Below are 20,844 nucleotides of genomic sequence, written 5' to 3'. Positions count from 1 at the left end.
TCCCATATAACAAACCACAAAACCGAGATATAATTGTAAAAGCACATGTATTAAAAGCATACAATTAAAATCACAACGCGTTTCTCAGTGTTACACTGTTTCCTCAGGTGAATAAATATACAATGTTACATATCGAGCTTTAAAAACCGCTGGCGTCCTCAAATCGTTATTGCGCATGCGCGTGTCAAATGACACACCTCCTCTGTCTCTGATCTACAATAGGTCCAAAGCATTAGGGGATGGATTACGCATCCTACAACCAACTGGGGAGGCCGCGGTGTACATATTTCATTAAGAACCAACACTGATTGAACATTCGTAAACCATTACAAATATCTTACACTAGATATCTAAAAAAATATACATATACGCCAAAACAATGTCCTATAAATACATGACAGATCAGTGATACAACCCTCTTACAAAGTAAAACAATGATCTTTTATCAAAAATCTGTTTACCAACGTGCAATATGTGTTGTAATAAAATTATTAATTATCTTTCTTGTATAAAGGAAGAATAACATGCCCTGTGTTACATATCCAACAGATATGACTTATCATATATAATGCTATAATCAGTGTTAACTTTTGTGCGATATCTAGTGAATATAAACCACATACTAAAGATATGATAAAGTACTAAAGATAAAAATATATAAATTTATTTTATAATCAAGTGTATGATCTCTGTGTTTTCAGACTTATATATATACGTGCCTAATAATGTGAGCAGCAAATAATCCTTAAGAGACTCAACTGTCAAAAGCTGCCATATCAATGTTATCATTTAAACCAAATGGGGAAAGAGTTTTTAATTTCCATATCCAGAAAGTCTCTCGTTGTCTTAGTTTGGTGAATCTATTTACTCCCCAGGTATCTGGAATTTGTTCTATAGGGATCATTTCAATGACATCTGTACAATCTGAATGTTCACTAACTATATGTCTAGGTATATTTAGTTTAATCAGTTTATGTTTTATATTTCTACTGTGTTCGCCCCAACTTTTTTTCATAGGTCTACACGACCTTCCCACGTACTGTAAACCACAAATACATTGCAGTAAATATATAACAAAAGTGTAATCACATGTGAAATGCATATTAATCATAAACTTTTCTCCTGTGGAATGAGATGTAAATTCATTAGTTTTTCCTGGAACATAATTACACATCCCACACAGTTTCTTTCCATATTTGAATGTACCAAATGGTTTCAATTTAAAACTAGTGTTACCCTCTATTTTATTCTTGTTTATATCACTTTGTGACCTAGTTTTTATCTGTCTAAAATTCTCTCTTTCGTTAGAATTTTGCTAGGGGCTAGTTTGTTTTTCAAAGTAGGAGCTCTTCTGAAGGTACATAGTGGACCACTGCCTATTAGATTTTTTTAGGGTTGAGTCACCTTTTAGAATAAACCAATATTTCTTTAAAATATCTTTAATTATTCGATGGTTGCCATTATAACCAGTAATGAAACGTATAGCATTTCTTCCATCTTTTATACTTTTGGTTTCATTCATCTCCAAATTATTTATAGTTTTTTTTACCAGTAAAAGTTTTCGATTGTTTCTTGTAGTTAAAAGATAACTTATATCTTTTATTTTTGTTTTCTATACCCTTCACTGATCAACTCCTCTGGGTATCCCCTTTCCATAAATCTCTCTTTTCGGATCAGGGCTTGTTTTTCAAACTCCCTGATATCAGAACAGTTCCTCCTTATTCTACAAAATTGGTTAAAAAGTATATGTTTCCATGGTAGATTATGATTGCTTTTATATAATAGGTAACTATAGGTATCAACCCCTTTGAAAAATGTCCTAGTAGCTACTTTACCTTCACTTCCCCAATAGAGCATAAGATCTAGGAATTCTATACTTTCATGGTCGATCTTAGAGGTATACTTTATACCCATGTCATTATGGTTAAGATGTTCAATAAATTTATTAGCTCTCACAATATCCCCTTCCCATAAAAAGATCAAGTCGTCAATAAAGCGTCCATTTAACACCAGGTTCGCCCCAAACTCTGAGGAAAAAATATATTTCTCCTTAAAGTAACCCATAAACAGGTTGGCAAAACTTGGGGCGAACCTGGTGCCCATAGCAGTCCCTTTGACTTGCAGAAATATTCCTCCTGATAAACAAAATAATTGTGCTGTAGCACAAATAAAATAGAGTTAATCAAGAAATCATTCTGTTTATCAGGTAAGTATGGATCCTGATCTAGATAGTACCTTACTGCATTAAAACCTAGAGTGTGTTCAATGTTGGAATATAGTGAAGATACATCAGAGGGTAACACTAGTTTTAAATTGAAACCATTTGGTACATTCAAATGTGGAAAGAAACTGTGTGGGATGTGTAATTATGTTCCAGGAAAAACTAATGAATTTACATCTCATTCCACAGGAGAAAAGTTTATGATTAATATGCATTTCACATGTGATTCCACTTTTGTTATATGTTTAGTGCAATGTATTTGTGGTTTACAGTACGTGGGAAGGTCGTGTAGACCTATCAAAAAAAGATGGGGTGAACACAGTATATATATATAATATAATATAAAACATAAACTGATTAAACTTAATATACCTAGACATATAGTTTTTTTTTTATATTCTTATTTTATTGTGATGAGGAACAAGTTTCACAAATGCAACTATAAAGTGATACATTAAAAAGGGTACATACTTCATGATAGATAATATAAACAACCGCTTATAAAACAAAAGCTGTACAAAATGCTTTTACCGCGTTCAGCAACCTTGTCCAATAATACTTCTTGGAGTAGAAGTTGTAAATAAAATTAAGAAGCCTGTACCTCAAAACATTTTCTCCTTTTTTAACATACAATAACCCAGAACAAATTTTACAAAAACAAAACTGGGAAGAGAAAAAAAAAAAAAAAAAAGACAACCAGACAGACAAACAACGAGACAAACAAAAAAAAATATATAAAAAAAAACAATTCCCCCTCCCCCCCTCCCCGAGAGGCCGGGGCCATCAAAGATTAAGTAATTACACCACTACTAATTTCCCCTCTCAATACAGCATTCTGAATCCATTCAGAATGCTTAAAGGGAGCAATGAGACTTCTTTGAACTTCCAGTGTATTGGAGAGAATATATTCTCCCCATTTCCTGAAAAAGTTGGCAATTTCTTTTTCGGAAGATATCTGCGTCTCATATTGTTCATATATTAATTTGGAGTCTAACATGTTCAGAAGGGAGGTGAACATAGGGCTTCTCTTAGATTTCCAAGAGGAAAAAATAATGTTTCTAGCAGATAAGATTACAAAATTAATAAATTTTATGTTTCGCTCTCTTCCGTCATATTCCCTTAAAAGATAATTTCCTCCACCTTCAGAGAGATTTTAAGCTTTAATATTTTTGAGAGCCAAAATGAGACTTTTGCCCAAAACTGTTTGACTTTGGGACATTCCCAAATACAGTGAATCAAGTTGGCATTTGGATAGTGACAACGTGTACATTCATATCTTTGTGTATTATTCCACTTCCCTAGCTTCTCTGGAGTGATATAAGTCCTATTAATTAATCTGAGGTGAGATTCGCGCCAGGATAACAGAGGAGTCGCTGACCAAGCCCTATCAATACTTTCTTGGATTGTCTTAAGCTCTATTTGCGGGATGTCTAATGACCATCTTTCACAGAGCCGTTCCATGCTATATACACCTTCTTTAAGCAATAATAAGCTATACCATTGTGATATGGAAGCTTTGCCAAACTGACGACGGGACAGAGCTTTAGTTAAAATTTCCCAGTTTGTATAAAAGTCTTCGAGTGCTGTATTGTTGAGAAAATGCCTAATTTGGAAATAACCAAACATATCACGGTTAGGGAGATTATATTTTTCTTTTAAAGAGCCAAATGAATGTATAACTTGTCTATCTTCATCAATACATTGTACAAAATAGACTAGGCCCCCTATCTTCCACCTCTTAAAAATTTCAGTATCAGAGCCTGCGGGGAAAAGTGGGTTATTCTGTATTGGTAAATATCTAGAACACTGGAAATTGGCACCCACAGCCATGCATAATTTTTGCCAGGCTATGATAGGGTTTTTAAGAGTGTACATCTCTTTAAGTAAAGGAGGCCAATCTTTTTGCCTCATATGTATTAGAACTTTTAAGGTATGAGGTTTAAGAAGGCCATTTTCAACATCCTGAGGCGCTAGCTGACCCATATCTAATAGCCAATCTGGTACTATCTTCATCAAACAAGCCAGATTATAATTATAAATTGAGGGGAGGGCAAAGCCTGCGTTTTCCTTTGGTTGAAATAGTCTTTTTAACGATAACTTATGCTTTGCTTTTCCCCATAAAAATCTCCTAAATGCCGAATTTAGCATGTTTATATCTCCTTTTCGTAAGAAAAGTGGGATATTCTGCATTATATACAGAAGTTTAGCGAGTGCGATAATTTTTATGAGATTTATTTTGGCAGCTAGTGTTAATGTGAATGATGTCCATCTAGAGATATCCTCTAAAATTTTCTTGATTACGCCATCGATATTAACTCGATACCACTCTTCCGGGCAGTTTGACACATTAATACCGAGATATTTTATCATTTTAACCTCCTTAAAGGGCAATGCCCCCAGATAATCTCTGGTCCTGTTTAACCACATAATCTCTGATTTATTATCATTTATTGTATAACCTGAGAATGAACCATATCCCTTCAATAGACTCAGTAATATAGGTACATTCTCCTTAGTGTTAGAAAGGAATACAAGCAAATCGTCTGCATATAGGGAGATTTGGATGTCTGTCTCCCCAAGTCTAATCCCCTTAATGGAATTGCGTAATACTATAGCCAAGGGTTCAATGCAGAGATTAAAAAGTAATGGAGAGAGTGGGCACCCTTGTCGGGTACCCCGCGCCAATTGAAACCATTCTGTAGTCCTGCCATTCACAATTAAGGCAGACCTTGGTTTCTGATATAGTGCTTGTATAAAGGAGAGGAAGGCACCTCTAATTCCAAACTGTTCAACTGTGGTAAATAAGTGATCCCAAACAATGGAATCAAATGCCTTTTCGGCGTCAAGAGCAATGATAGCCTTGTCCTCCCTATCAGCCTTATGTGATTTCTTCCTAATGTTATAATATTCTGTTGTTAGTAATAGTTTCCTTAAATTTGAAAAGAGAGATCTGCCCTTTAAAAAACCAGTTTGGTCTGGATGGATAAGTTTGTCCAGAATTTTTTGTAATCTAGCTGCAAAAATACTTGTTAATAATTTATAATCGGCATTGAGCAGGGATATAGGGCGATAGGAGTCTAGATTTTCTGCATTCTTGCCCTTCTTTGAAATTAACACTATTAGGGACGCACTGAAATTACTCGAGATGGGGTGTCCTTGCAGGTAATATGCATTGAACAGTTCACATAGAGGATCCGTTATTTGCTGTATAAGAATTTTATAAAATTCTGCCGGAAATGTGTCCGGACCTGAGGCCTTATTAAGCTTGCTACCTTTTATTGCCGGAGTGACTTCTTCTTTATTAATTGGTTCGCACATCGATTTGCATGCATTCTCATCCAATGTCGGGAGCCTACATGTATCCCAAAAAGCTTTTTTATTGTCCTCATTAATATCCTTGGATAAAAAAATTTGAGCATAATATTCTAGAAATTTTTCGCTTATGTCCTTAGACTGTGTTAAGCGACTGCCATTAACTGATATTGCAGATATGAAATTAGAACCCCGATTTTGTTTGACTAAGTTTGCTAAATTTTTACCTATCTTTCCCCCATACTTGTATAATCTTGCATTGACCCTGGCCAGCGTGTAAGCAGCTTTTTGTTGGAGGAATATATCTCTTTATTTTTTTACTTTAGCATAGCTCTGCCAATTAGATGGCGAGGCTGTATGTAAATATGTGTTATATGCATTTGATAACCGATTTGTTAGCTGTCCCTCCCGGAGCTGAGTTTTTTTCCATAACTTATGTAAATATGCTTTTATTTCGCCACGTAGAACCGCCTTCGAGGCTTCCCAGTATGTCTCAGGGCTTTTGACTGAATTCTTATTCAAACATTCATACTTTTTCCAGGCCTCTATTAACCAATTCTGAAATTTGAGATTTGAGTATAGATGTTTTGGGAAAGGATATGTGGGGCTATTTTTACTAGCAGAACCAATTGATAAAGATAATGATATTGGAGCATGATCTGATATAATAATCGTATTTATATCTGCCTCAGCAATCCCAACAAGCCTTTCATTTATTAATATATAATCTATCCGTGATAGTGATTTATACGTATTAGACTTACATGTATAAGCTTTTGACTCTGGATTCTGAATCCGCCACACATCCTTTAAATTTAACGTGTTTCTGAATTTTCGAAAACGAGTGATATTGCTTTTCTCTCGACCTAGGCCTCTCACTTTAAGCGGCCATCTGTCTAGTGGGAGTTGAGCGACTAGATTAAAATCCCCAGCAACTATCAAATTGCTTTCTATATATGGTGTCAATTTAGCTTTTATTTTTTCCCAAAATTCTGGGCTTTGATTGTTGGGTCCATAAATATTGCACAATATATATACTTGATCCTTTATCTCTATCTGCATTATAATGAACCGTCCCTCTACATCTATCTCTAACTGGGCGATCTTATAATTTAAATTTTTATGTAGCAAAATAGCCACCCCACATTTTCTGGTAGTCCCAACTGAAGCGATAACTTCACCCACCCAATCTGTTTTCAGTTTATTTACTTCCTTTTGGGTTACATAAGTTTCCTGTAAAAATGCAATATTGCATTTAAGTTTTTTAAGGTTTTTTATAACCATTTTTCTTTTAATTGGGTTTGTTATGCCTCTGATATTCTAAGATACCAGATTAATGTTTACAATCTCTGTCATTCTACTAACCTGGAAACTTTAAATCTCTTTTGACTTTATGCTCCATAATATAATAGATGTCCCATAGACCTAATGCGACTCTCACTGTCGGAGGAGGGGGGGGGGGGACAGGGGAAAAGCATGCCAAAAAAAAAAAAAAAAAGGAGAAAGGAGAGGAGGGAAAAAAACAAAAAACAAAAAAAAAACAACAAAACAGAAAAAAAAAAAAAAAAAAAAAACCAACACTGATAGTTAAAAGCATCTTCAATTATATGCATCATCACTGTTATAGGAATTTGATTATTTCATCTTCTTTAAGAACCAAACACATTCTTACTCATTCTCCTCTAAAAACATGTTAACTTCTTGATATGTATTTAACATAAACCAGGTGTTGTTTTTACGGACCTTTATCCTAGCTGGATACAATAAGAATGCTTCGAAACCTTTTTTAATAATGCGTGTACATAAAGGGGCCATGGCCTTCTGCCTATTTGTTGTTTCAACCGAGTAATCCTGAAACATTAATAGTTTAGCACCTTCTAACAAGACTTCCTTCTTTTTGCGATAGGCATTCAACAGATCTACTTTATCTTGGTAATTTAGCAGTTTCACTATCACTTGTCTGGGTATCTGCGCACCATCAGCTCTAGTTCTTACCTGCCCTATTCTGTGCACTCTTTCGATCACTATCTGTCGTTTAGGATCTGGTAAATCTAACAGGAGGGGTAATTTCTCTACGATAAATTTTTTTAAGTCGGTATATTCTGGTGTTTCTGGGACCCCTACCAATCTCAGGTTATTCCTTCTGGCTCTATCCTCTAGGTTATCTACCTTGTCCTGCAGTTTTTTTAATGAAGTTTTATGCTGGCTTGTATCTTGTTCTACTATATTCAATCTATCCTCGATATCTGAAATGCGCAGTTCAGCTGCTTCTATTCTGCTATTGAATCCATGTATTTCATTTGTGAGTGTGAGAACGTCTTGGCGCAGTTGGTCGAATTGTGGGGACATTGCCACGCATATGGCTTTTATCAAAGCTTGTGAGTCTGTGTCCATTTTAAAGCTACTACCCTCTTCCAATATACTATCCTGCAAAACAGTGGCTTTGCTTTTTTTGTCTTTTTTAGGAGCCATTACTGGCGATTTTGTTTTCACTGTGTGTACAAATTTCTCCATATGTGTACCATAGAGGTATATCTAATTTAACTACAGAAAATGTAAAAACGTGATTATATCATAAACTGTGCAACATACCACAATATTCCCCTAAGATCTATATGTCCTAGGATAACCAAACTTAAATTAAATTTAAATTTGTGCAATTCAAAAAAAAAAAAAATAATAATATATGAGTGAATTTCACTTTGCCTTATATACAATTAGTGCATGTGCCAAAAAGTCTGAGACAATTATATGTATATTGAATGAGCAGACCTTATCATCAATCTCCACTGCAGCCTGCTATACAGAAATGAACTGTTTAAGCATATCATCAACTAGCTAATCAGACCTGCATTATATTTAATATAACCACATATATCAGCGTTCAAGTCCTTTTAAACCAGAGTCCATCAACTATAAACAACAGTGAGGTATAGGGTCTGTGAGGGACTTCCTGATTTTCAGATGCAGTATTACTAAGTCCGCAAAGACTCAATTTTTATAATATAGAGCTGTGCCGAAGATATGCAGGCCAAAACACAGTTCCCTTAATTTTACTTTGCCCTTCAACAAACGACCAGAAAATTTTAATGCTAGTCACCAGATAGCGGATTTTCTTCACCCTCCCAACAGACCAATACACTTCTCTTGACTCCAGCTTCCCCAAATCTGTGCGGGGTAGATTACTATTTTACCCAGGGCTGCTTCACTGGGGACAGGGTGGGGGACTTAGACCTAGGGTATGTCACCAGGGGGGTAGCATTATATGCAGAATATCCTTTTCCTTATTTCCCCCTCTTAATTTGTCACTCTTCACCCCCCCCCTGTTCCTCCAGACTGGCGACTGGCCCTGCTCCTCAGCACCGTGTTGCCTGTATTAGCAAACTGTTCCACAAAGAGCAGGCAAAATCAGGTAACTTCACTGGCAGCTTCTAAGAGGGACTTACTCTGTAAATTAATGGCATACCAAGCCGCTGTTAACCTCCATCAGTATACAACACTTTACTGCTTGTGCCCCATTAAACTCTCTTCACCCTCCAAGGTCTACCAGACTTAAAATACCTGTGTCTGTAAATACATAAGCCAAGGGGCTATACCATAATGCTTGTTCCAAAAAAAAGGCCCCGCTTATACTCCTTATATTCCTTATTAGTGCGAAGCATATACTAATTAAACTGTCTGTGGCCAATAGACATTATTAGGCCTGTGTTAGGTTTTACCGGTCCAAGCTATGATGTTGCTTAGCTTGTGCGGCCTCCCTTCCGAATTGCTCCGGCTATTTCTCAGACTGGATACTCCTGCCAAGAGATCTCGAGGCCACGGACAGAGGTAGGTGTGCGTGTTCAGTCAGACCCAGGCTGCTTTCCTGCTTGCCTCCGAATTTCTGTGTATACTGGCCGTGAGGAGCTGGAGGCGTAGTGTCAGTCGGCTGTCTGTAATTACTGCTTGGGGCTGTCACCACTCTCCTCTCCGCTTGCTGCTGGCGTGCTCAGCCGTTCACTACCGCCTCCGCTCTTCCATGCGCACCTGCGTCACAGCGTGGTCAGACGCCGTTACCGGAAACCATTCTCACCTAGACATATATATATGTTTAGTGCAATGTATTTGTGGTTTACAGTACGTGGGAAGGTCGTGTAGACCTATCAAAAAAAGATGGGGTGAACACAGTATATATATATATAATATAATATAAAACATAAACTGATTAAACTTAATATACCTAGACATATAGATAGTGAACATACAGATTGTACAGATGTCATTAAAATGATCCCTATAGAACAATTAGATTCACCAAACTAAGACAACGAGAGACTTTCTGGATATGGAAATTAAAAACTCTTTCCCCATTTGGTTTAAATGAGAACACTGATAAGGGCAGCTTTTGACAGTTGATTCTCTTAAGGATTATTTGCTGCTCACATTATTAGGCACGTTTATATATAAGTCTGAATGCACAGAGATCATACACTTGATTATAAAACAAATTTATATATTTTTATCTTTAGTACTTTATCATATCTTTAGTATGTGGTTTATATTCACTAGATATCGCACAAAAGTTAACACTGATTATAGCATTATATATGATAAGTCATATCTGTTGGATATGTAACACAGGGCACGTTATTCTTCCTTTATAGGACATTGTTTTGGCGTATATGTATATTTTTTGAGATATCTAGTGTAAGATATTTTAAATGGTTTATGAATGTTCAATCAGTATTGGTTCTTAATGAAATATGTACACCGCGGCCTCCCCAGTTGGTTGTAGGATGCGTAAATAACTATTTGAGGACGCCAGCGGTCTTTAAAGCTCGATATCTAACATTGTACAGTATATTTATTCACCTGAGGAAACAGTGTAACACTGAGAAACGCGTTGTGATTTTAATTGTATGCTTTTAATACATGTGCTTTTACAATTATATCTCGGTTTTGTGGTTTGTTATATGGGAATCTGGCTGCATATATCCCTTGTTCCTAGAATCTTGTTACACGGGTTTTAGGTTCTTGGGTGCACCTATATGATCACTCCTTTAACACCACATTGAGATTAGTGATCAAGCACCTTTTTAGTGAAATCCCACAGTACAAGAGGTTTCACACGGAGGACACACTAATAATACTTAAAGCATATCGAGGAGCTAGCTTACTGGACAGCTGTAAGGTCCAGATTGCGCATATAGCACTTTGGTAGTGCTAGGAGACTTGTAACATTTTGATTACAGATTTTAAACACATATATATATATATATATATATATATATACACACACACAGAGAGAAATGCACTCACAGGAACGAACAACCAGCTCAATACCATTGTTAGCCTGTTCTATGGCGATTTACCACCTGGGTGCAACTACTTTGCACCCAGGCGGGATCAGACTGATATACTACAGGAGAGTTCTACTCTGTGAAAAGCATTGCTGGGCTAAAAGAAGTTGCACCCAGGTGGTAAATCGCCATAGAACAGGCTAACAATGGTATTGAGCTGGTTGTTCGTTCCTGTGAGTGCATTTCTCTCTGTGTGTGTATATATATATATATAAAACTTGAATTGCAGAAAGAAAAAGCCGGCACTTCTCCCAGAGTGAATAATAAAAACGATCTTTATTCCATATACAGTACATTAAAATAAGTTCAGAAAGAATGCAAAGCTAGAAAGTATGCCTTACATGTTTCAGCTTGTGCAGCCTTAATCATAAGCATACTCTCAGGTAAAAATGGCTAAAATAAATAGTGCTTGCCTTTCACTTATTGGTTGAATCAAACATGTGACTAAAGTTACCTGGATGTACCTGTAGCTAGACATTTAAGGTGGAATTAATTCAATATTAAATAACTGAACAATGACTATCATGTCAGATTGAATAACAGCAAAAAATGGAAGTGCATTTAATAGTTAGTCGCACTTTCTTATCAGGTGGCAATGCTTTCTATAGTGCAAAGACATATGTTGCTGAAAAGGTAAATAGATAAATTATATTGTTGAAAGAGACCAAACAACTATATATCTTGTAGGTAAAGTTTTAGTTTTAAGGTCATATGTATTTACCACAATGAAAGTAAAAAATGGATATGAGATGTATTAGATGTTTAGTAAAAGGAGGTGACAATCCTACCACAATGTATATAATATATAAGAGCACTAAATCCAATAAATTGATTTGCGCTCAACTTTATGAGCTTAAAGCTGTAATAACTTAAAATACATGGTTGTGGAAATATACCATTATAAATATCACTACACTTTCATACTTATAAAGCCATTGAAAGTCAATTGACATATAGAAATATTTATACAACTACATTCATTTGATAGAGGTTCAAAGTTCACAGTCAGGTAAATGTCAGTAACACTACATTGCAATGGTTGCAATGCTGTGATAGAAAACCTTATTCCCAAAAATTGATTAGATCAAAAATTGAGTTGTATCCCTTAGGGATTCTGGTGTCTAAATGGAAAATCCAGAATGCCTCACGTTTCAGGAGTAATTTACCAATGTTGCCCCCACGTTTGGGCAATCTGACAGATTCAATAACCATCCATTTCAGTGTTCTATTGTCACTGTTGTGTTCCCGAATGAAATGGTTCGCTAATTCAGAACATTCATCTTTCCTTTTAATGTCAGAGAGGTGTTGCCTAATTCTCTCTCTGACCTCTCGAATTGTACACCCAATATATTGTTTCTTATTGCATGTACACCAGATCATGTATACTGCGTATTTGGACCTGCAGTTAACACATGTATCTAGTTGATAAGTTTTTCCATTGGTATATGATGAAAAATTTTTTGACATATGTCCAAAACTGCATGGAATGCATTGGCCATCTCCTGCTTGTCAGACTGTCCCTTCTACCTGGGGTGGTGAGTAACCGTCCTTTGGTATTGTTATGGTCTCTCTGTGACTTCAGGCTGCACTATATATATATGGCTCAGTTCATGGAACATTGTAACTTATAGCGTTTTAGCGACAGTGTATGCGCTCCTTTTCTTTATTCACTAACTTGCATCTCCTACATTATAACTATGGATTGGAGCTGGTTGTGTAACATTTTTTCTTTACTATATATATATATATATATATATATATATATATATATATATATATATATATATATATATATATATATATATATATATATATATATATATACATACACACACACACATACACACACACATATACATATACACATACATACACACATTTAAATTACACATTGAGCACAACATAAGTGCTCTGCAGGTCCCAATCTGTATACATACAGTAGTGTAGGGTTTATAGTCTTAAAGGGACATGAAACTCAGATTCATGATTCAGCTAGAGCATGTGATGTTAAACCACTTTCTAGTTTACTTCTATTATCTAATTTGTTTTTTGTTTTTCTCTTGATATCCTTTGTTGCAAAGGATACCCAGGTAGACTCAGGAGCTGCTAATTGGTTGCTATACACATATATCCTTCATGTTATTAGCTCACCCAATGCATTTGGCAAGAAAATTAGATAATAGAAGTAAAATGGAAAGTTGCTTAAAATTGTATTCTCTGTCTGAATTATGAAAGAATAATTGTGGGTTTCATGTCCCTTTAATATTACGTACTCTAACTAATTAGAGCATGACATTTTTCTACTAGTATGACCCTTTAAGTCTTATATGTGATACATAAGAAGTGTATAGCAAAGATTGAAATGAAAAACTCCACTACTTGAGCAGAATATTTGTACTACATCAGCTTAGCATTCGAGCATTATCTGATTTGAATTTTAGTGCTTTCTAGAAATGCTGTATCAGAGGAAAATAAAGCACCTGCGCTATGCGATATGAATAATGTAGTGTGCATTATGCTACCGCACACACAACATATCAACCATAGGCTTGCAATGCAAGCAAAAAGCTTTATGGAGTGTACTCCAGTGAGCATTTTTCCATTCAACTCTGGCATAGTTTTTTTTCCCCCAGTACAGTAAATAGATTTTACAAAAAATGCACATTACATGTGTCAATAAAAATGTCCCTTTAAAATAAGTCACGTGACAAGTGCTATTTAGGATAAAACCCATGCACATAAGTGGTGACATTCTGAAGCACAGAGGCTCTATAATGAGAATAAAATGTCAACGCAATTTAATTTCCAGTGGACATTACACATAGCTTTAAATTATATATTGCTTTGTACAACGACAAGGAAGTTGGTTTCTTACCCAATTTTTTTTGTCAGGCTGCTTTAAATTGAGTTTAAAATTAAAATAAAGGTTTTATGTAAATAAAAATATGATACATACAGTGGGGCAAAAAAATATTTAGTCAGCCACCAATTGTGCAAGTTCTCCCACTTAAGAAGATGAGAGAGGCCTGTAATTTTCATCATAGGTATACCTCAACTATGAGAGACAAAATGTGGAAACAAATTCAGACAATCACATTGTCTGATTTGGAAAGAATTTATTTATGGTGGAAAATAAGTATTTGGTCAATATCAAAAGTTGATCTCAATACTTTGACCTCTGTCATTGCCAACAAAGGATATATAACAAATGTTTTCTGTAAGTCTTCAAAAGGTTGTCACACACTGTTGCTGGTATGTTGGCCCATTCCTGCATGCAGATCTCCTCTAGAGCAGTGATGTTTTGGGGCTGACGCTGGGCAACATGGACTTTCAACTCCCTCCAAAGGTATTCTATGGGGTTGAGATCTGGAGACTGGCTAGGCCACTCCAGGTCCTTGAAATGCTTCTTACGAAGCCACTCCTTCATTGCCCGGGCGGTGTGTTTAGGATCATTATCATGCTGAATGACCCAGCCACGTTTCATCTTCAATGCCCTTGCTGATGGAAGGAGGTTTGCACTCAAAATCTCACGATACATGGCCCCATTCATTCTTTCATGTACACTGCTCAGTTGTCCTGTTCCCTTTTCAGAGAAACAGCCCCAAAGCATGATTTTGCCACCCCCATGCTTCACAGTAGGTATGGTGTTCTTTGGTGGCAACTCAGCATTTTCTCTCCTCCAAACACGACGAGTTGTGTTTCTACCAAACAGTTCTACTTTGGTTTTATCTGACCATATGACATTCTCCCAATCCGCTTCTGGATCATCCAAATGCTCTCTAGCATACTTCAGATGGGCCCGGACATGTACTGGCTTAAGCCGGGGGACACATCTGGCACTGCCGGATCTGAGTGCCTGGCGGCGTAGTGTGTTACTGATGGTAGCCTTTGTTACGTTAGTCCCAGATCTCTGCAGGTCATTCACTAGGTCCCCCCGTTTGGTTCTGGGATGTTTGCTCACCGTTCTTGAGATCATTTTGACCCCACGGGGTGAGATCTTGCATGGAGACCCAGATCGAGGGAGATTATCAGTGGTCTTGTATGTCTTCCATTTTCTAATTATTGCTCCCACAGTTGATTTCTTTTCACCAAGCTGCTTGCCTATTGCATATTCAGTCTTCCCAGCCTGGTGCAGGTCTACATTTTTTCTGGTTTCTGGTGTCCTTTGACAGCTCTTTGGTCTTCACCATAGTAGAGTTTGGAGTGTGACTGTTTGAGGTTGTGGACAGGTGTCTTTTATACTGATAAGTTCAAACAGGTGCCATTAATAGAGGTAATGAGTGAAGGACAGAGGAGCCTCTTAAAGAAGAAGATACAGGTCTGTGAGAGCCAGAAATCTTGCTTGTTTGTAGATGACCAAATACTTATTTTCCACCATAATATGCAAATAAATTCTTTCCAAATCAGACAATGTGATTGTCTGGATTTGTTTCCACATTTTGTCTCTCATAGTTGAGGTATACCTATGATGAAAATTACAGGCCTCTCTCATCTTCTTAAGTGGGAGAACTTGCACAATTGGTGGCTGACTAAATACTTTTTTGCCCCACTGTATAATGTAGTTACACAGAGGTGAATTCCCTTTATATAATTATTGTATATACAAACTGAAAACAAAGGGCACACATTGGCATCAATTTACAAAGGGTTAATGACCATGGGGTCACTGATTTCACTATGAATATACATAGGGTAGATCCCCCTCCATGACATAGAATTGTTTTTAGCCTGGCCCAATGGTGTTTAGGAACACATAAATTGATGCTAACACTGGCATAGATGCTGTAATTCCGATTGTTGAATAAGTAACTGATATTTTCAAAAGGTTAGTGGCCATTGGCCCACTGATTCTGATTTCACTATGAATATACGTAGGGTAGATCCCCGACATGAAATTGTTTTTAGCCTGGCCCAATGGTGTTTTGGGCACATACATTGATGCCAACTATGGCATAGGTGCTATAATTTACAAGTTTGAATAAATCAAAGGTTTAACGACCATTGGGCCTCTGATTTCACTATGAATATTCATAGGGTAGACCCCCCTCCATGAAATGGAATTGCTTTTAGCCTGGCCTAATGGTATTTTAGGAACAGAAATTGATGCCAACTCTGGCTTAGGTGCTGTAATTGATATTTTAAAAGGGTTAATGACCATTGGGCCACTGTTTTCACTATGAATATATGCATGGTAGATTCCCCCACCATGAGATAAAATTGTTTTTATGAATTACAGCACCTATTATTATTATTAACAAAGACGGCGTACAACAAAACAATTATAGGGATCAAATGGGTAGAGGGCCCTGCCAAGAGTTGCACTGTTGTAGTCAGCTCTTGAGAAGGTGATTAACAAACAGCTGGACTCTTAGGCTTACATGCTAAGGGGGTTCAGGGGATAGCAATGGAGGAGAGGAACTGGTATAAAGAAAGGTTAGCGTAGGTTGTATGCATCCCTGAACAGTATAGTCTTTAGGGAGCACTTGAAGCTTTTAAAACTAGAAGAGAGTCTTGTGGAGCGAGGCAGAGAGTTCCACAAGATGGGAGCCAGTCTGGAGAAGTCCTGTAAACGGGAGTGTGATGAGGTGACAAGAGAGGAGGAGAGTAGGAGGTTGTGAGCAGATCGAAGGGGACGGGAGGGAGAGTATCTGGAGACAAGGTCTGAGATATAGGGGGGAGCAGTGCAGTTGAGGGCTTTGTATGTCAGAATGAGAATTTTGTGTTTGATCCTAGAGGCAAGAGGAAGCCAGTGAAGAGATTAGCAGAGAGGTGCAGCAGATGAAGAGCGACGTGTAAGGAAGATGAGTCTGGCAGAGGCATTCATGGATTGTAAAGGAGCTAGGCGGTAGGTGGGGAGACCAGAGGACAGAGTTGCAGTAATCTTAGTTGTGTCTTGTGTAAGGAAGTGTCTAATTTTAGAGATGTGTTTAAGGTGGAAGCGGCAGGCTTTAGCTAATGACTGAATGTGAGGAGTGAAAGTAAGATCTGAGTCAAATGTGACCCCGAGACATCGGGCATGCGGGGTAGGGGTAATGATGGAGTTGTCGGCAGTTATAGAGAGATTGGGGGTGGAGAGTTTAGAAGAAGGGGGGGGAATATAAGGAGCTCAGTTTTGGAGAGATTTAGCTTGAGGTAGTGAGAGGACATCCAGTTGGAGATGTGAGAAAGACAGTTAGTGACACGGGTTAGCAAGGAAGGAGAAAGGTCTGGTGCAGAGAAGTAGATTTGGGTGTCATCGGCATACAAATGATATTGTAAACCGTGGGACTTTATTAGGGAACCTAGTGATGACGTGTAGATTGAGAATAGAGGGGGGCCGAGGACAGAGCCTTGCGGTACTCCAACAGAAAGTGGTGATGGGGCAGAGGAGGCCCCAGAGAAGGCTACACTAAAGGTACGGTTTGACAGGTAGGAAGAGAGCCACGAGAGGGCTGTGTCACATATGCCGAAGGATTGGAGGGTTTGGAGCAAGAGAGGGTGGTCAACAGTGTCAAAGGCTGCGGACAGATCAAGGAGGATAATCAGAGAGAAGTGGCCTTTTGATTTTGCTGTAAGTAGGTCGTTGGTAACTTTAACAATTGCTGTCTCTGTGGAGTGATGGGGACGAAATACAGATTGCAATGGGTCAAACACCTATGCCAGTGTTTTAATTTCTGTGTCTAAAACCCCAATTGGCCAGGCTAAAAATAATTATTACTCATGTAGGGGGATTTACATATATTCATAGTGAAATCAGTGGCCCAATGGTCATTACCCCTTTGAAAATATCAGCTACTTATTCAAAATTGTAAATTATAGCAACTATGCCAGTATTGGCATCAATTTCTGTGCCTAAAACACCATTGGCCCAGGATAAAAACAATTCCATGTTTTGGGGTGGCATCATCCCTATGTATATTCATAGTAAACTCAGTGGCCCAATGGTCATTAACACTTTTAAAATATCAGTTATTTATTTAAACTTGTGAATTACAGAACCTATGCCAGAGTTAGCATCAATTCCTATGCCCAAAACACCATTGGGCCAGGCAAAAACAATTTCATGTCATGGAGGGGGATCTACTCTACGTATATTCATAGTGAAATCAGTGGCCCAATGGTCATTAGCCATTTGTAAATATAAGTTACTTATTCAAAATTGTAATATTTGTATTGATGCCAATGATTGTATAAATGGAATTTATCTCTGTAACTACATTATATGACTCAAATTTGTATTTAAAGCAATGAGTGCCCGGTTTTTAAAGATACTTTTAAAAACAGGGGCACTTTCATTGATGAAAATTTACATTGCACCAGGATTTGTAGAAATACTTAACTTTTACTTCTGCAAAGCCAGATCGCCAATCCCAGCCTCAGTTCCTCTGTACTGACGTCAGAAATGACAAAACCGGCTTCCTGCAATCATGGCTTGCACCCCAGAGCGTCCATCTCGTGATGCCCGGCTGTGATTGGAGGAAGCCAGTTTCGTCATTGCTGTGGTTGTACAGCAGGAAGAAGAAGGCAGGGGATCAACGATCCGGCTTTGCAGAAGTAAAAAGGTAAGTATTTCTACAAATCCAGTGAAATGTAAATTTTCAGCAATGAAAGTGCCCGTTTTTAAAAGTATTTTTAAAAATCGGGCACTCGTTGCTGAAAATTGACATTGACTTTAAATAAAACCTGTATTTTAATTTTAAAATCAATTTAAAGCAGTCTGACAAAAAAAAATTGAATAAGAAACCAAATACAACAAATAAGAAACAGCTTGAATAAGAAACCAACTTCCTTATCGTCTTGGTACAGTCATATGTGAGAACAGATCTAGGAAAACACAATTTCCACCAAACATTGCATATAAATATTATCTAATTACATCATGAGAGCAATGCAATTCAGTTATGATAATCCAAGCAATCTGGAGAGTTTATCAAAGCTTTGACAAATATAGCACAGATCTGCAAGGCTTAAAAACAAATAAAAACTGCTTAGGGTTTTGAAATCTTGTTCCAGACAGAAGGGCACCCAAATATTATGCAGATGCCACTTACAGCCAGTGATTTATTACACACGTCTAGCAGAGGTGGGCAATTTGTCCAGTTACAAAAACAGTAGTTATAGGCCATGTGGGGCAAGTTTACATTTTAATAAACTATGTAATGAAGGCCCATAAAATCTAAATAACCGAATTTAATAACATAGCTGTCCTATGAAACAATCCAATAGGATAAACATTAGGCTTTATTTTAAATCTTCCCTGATCACTTCCACCTGCTATCAAAATAAGCAATTTTAGGGAATGTGAAACAACTTAAAATGTGAATCAAGCCTTTAGAATGGCAGAAATAAAGCATGTAGACTTGTAAAGCAAGGTGCAGATCTCAGTCCAGATTTGTTTAGAAAGTTGCAGTAAGCCCCAAGAAAATAAGATCCATGAAGCAACTTTACCTTCAGACAGACATAGAAATGTGACACCACTACAATACACACTATCAAAAACAGAAGAAGGATATTTTGGTTATGCGACTACTCGGTGCTTTACATTTTTAGCATTAATTCAGACGTTACATTATATCTGATAATCACCAAGTGGTTCAGGTCACAGGTTATTGTACTTGTCTCGAGCAGCTGGTTCCATTCTCCTCTTTAACTTATAGTGTCTATGACTTTCCTGTCTCTTGTCTCCCTTTGTTCATCAGTCTCTCTAAGTTTCACCGACTCTTTTTCTTGTTTCCCTACAATTTTACACGTATTTTTAACCCTGTATTTTAAACAGTTTACTTTATATGTCTGTCTCTACTTCCCCACCTGACCTTTCCTCTGTGGACGCGTTGTCACGGTGACAGGTTACAGACCGGATTGTTCCATTTTTGGCTCTAGGGGAGCTCGTTTTACTTTGGTTCTTCCCGTCCAACCATGTCTAATAAAGCCATGAGAGATGCGCATGCGTGTTGCGGAATTCAAGCTGTCTGGTCACGGTGTCTCATCATAAACTGATCTACTCTCAATCTCATTACTATCCACCCGAGCTAATAGAGCTCCGTCACACTGAATAGGGGTACAAGAGGTCGGACAGTGAGTCCAGTGTGATAGTGGAAATTATACTGTTTCTGATGATTTCTCAGGAAGGATGTGATAATGGAAATTAAACAGTTTCTGATGATTTATCAGGAAGGATGTGATATGTGACAGTGAACTCCCCTCAAAAAAAAGAAAAGCTCAGAATCAATTAGTGTCAACTGTTTTAAAAATAAAAGTTAAAAAAAGGAAGTGTGGAAATTATGTTATTTTTTAATTCTGATTAAAGAGAATTAGACAATTCTATGGTCTATTTTAGAACCCCAAGAGGCACATGAAGTGTCACCGACTCACATGGCTTTTTTTGTGGGGTTTTAACAGGGCCAGCCTAAGGTGCATTCTAGGCGAGACTTACATTTTGCACCCCTGTGGGCCCAGCATAAATAACGTGGGCTTTTGGGGGGGCTGGGAGCACACCTCAAGTAATTCAGCTAGGTCACCAGTAGAAGAATAGTCATAAAGAGAACAAAGGACCGAATTAAATGCTGGTATGATACATTTATGAATAATTAAATATTTATGAATGTTTATGAAAAAAAAAAGTTTAAATCACTTATATAGGGCTAGACTACAAGTGGAGCAGTATTTAGCGTTTTTGCTATAGCGAAAACTCCGCAAGGATTTTCATTTTTGCCGGGTTGCACTGGTATTACAAGTTGAAAGTAAACTTTTTTTTTCTCCTGCGGTAACCCAAATCTTGCTTAACCCTTTGAGTGCTAAGCACTTTCCCACATGGGTGCTAAAAATTTTTTTAATTTTTTTTTATTTTTTGAACAAACATTTTTTAACTTTTTTTTTTATTATTAGACCCCCAAGACTTACACTGTTGGAAAGATACAGGCTTCTAAGCAGCATGCCCCCTGCTCCTATACTTAACATTGTTTAGTATAAATAAAGTTACGCAGTGACGTCATC

General features: G+C 37.3%; 1 protein-coding gene across 1 annotated transcript in view; it reads right to left on the bottom strand.

Annotated features, from left to right (window-relative positions):
• Positions 1–19,664, bottom strand: part of CFAP221 (cilia and flagella associated protein 221) — a 453,572-nt gene extending 433,908 nt beyond the window's left edge. Inside the window, exon 1 of the mRNA XM_053698027.1 lies at positions 19,438–19,664. The gene's annotated coding sequence lies outside the window, so the exon portion shown is untranslated. The remainder of the gene's footprint in view (positions 1–19,437) is intronic.
• Between the last annotated feature and the right edge of the window lie 1,180 nt (positions 19,665–20,844).

The sequence above is a fragment of the Bombina bombina genome, chromosome 1 (genome assembly GCF_027579735.1).
Source record: "Bombina bombina isolate aBomBom1 chromosome 1, aBomBom1.pri, whole genome shotgun sequence".
NCBI classification, from domain to species: Eukaryota; Metazoa; Chordata; class Amphibia; order Anura; family Bombinatoridae; genus Bombina; species Bombina bombina.
Note: the sequence above shows the minus strand (reverse complement) of the source record. Positions and strands in the feature narration are given on the sequence as shown.